Below are 449 nucleotides of genomic sequence, written 5' to 3'. Positions count from 1 at the left end.
AACATTGCATGAATAAGCCACCAATGAGAGATGGCGTTAATAACAAAGAGAAGAATTGATTGCATGACATGTAAAGAGAAAAAAAAAGAAAATAATGGAGAAAGAATGGACAATGATGGTGGCAGGTGAAAAACTTTCAAAAGCCTTTTTACCTTGTGATTTTAACCACATGAAAGTAAAAGCAAAATGACAAAATGACCAAGCCTTGGGCAATCTGCCCATGAGAGAAGAAAGGAAAAGAAATTTGAGTGTGGGGAACTTGGGAGAATCTGCCCACACCAAGAAATGGAAAAATGACTTTGCCTAGAAAAACCCACACTCTTGGAAAGAAAAAGAGAAAGAATCAGCTTAGAAGCAAAGAGAGAAAGGAAGAAAAGAGAAAGAAAGAAAAGAGAAAGAAGAAAAAGACAAAGAAGGTTTGGCCTAGTGGTTCCAAGCTAAGGAAGGTA

At 37.0% G+C, this 449-nt stretch overlaps 1 long non-coding RNA gene across 1 annotated transcript in view; it reads left to right on the top strand.

Annotated features, from left to right (window-relative positions):
- Positions 1-337: 337 nt before the first annotated feature.
- The window catches only part of LOC110428055 (uncharacterized), a 1,403-nt gene continuing 1,291 nt past the window's right edge, over positions 338-449 (top strand). The window contains exon 1 of the long non-coding RNA XR_002446400.1: positions 338-446. This is a non-coding gene — a long non-coding RNA (uncharacterized LOC110428055). The remainder of the gene's footprint in view (positions 447-449) is intronic.

The sequence above is a fragment of the Theobroma umbraticum genome, unplaced genomic scaffold, assembly GCF_002168275.2.
Source record: "Theobroma umbraticum cultivar Fairchild unplaced genomic scaffold, ASM216827v3 scaffold_77.0, whole genome shotgun sequence".
In the NCBI taxonomy this organism is placed as follows: domain Eukaryota; kingdom Viridiplantae; phylum Streptophyta; class Magnoliopsida; order Malvales; family Malvaceae; genus Theobroma; species Theobroma umbraticum.
The sequence above is the reverse complement of the archived record's forward strand: the minus strand, read 5'-3'. Positions and strand labels throughout refer to the sequence as shown.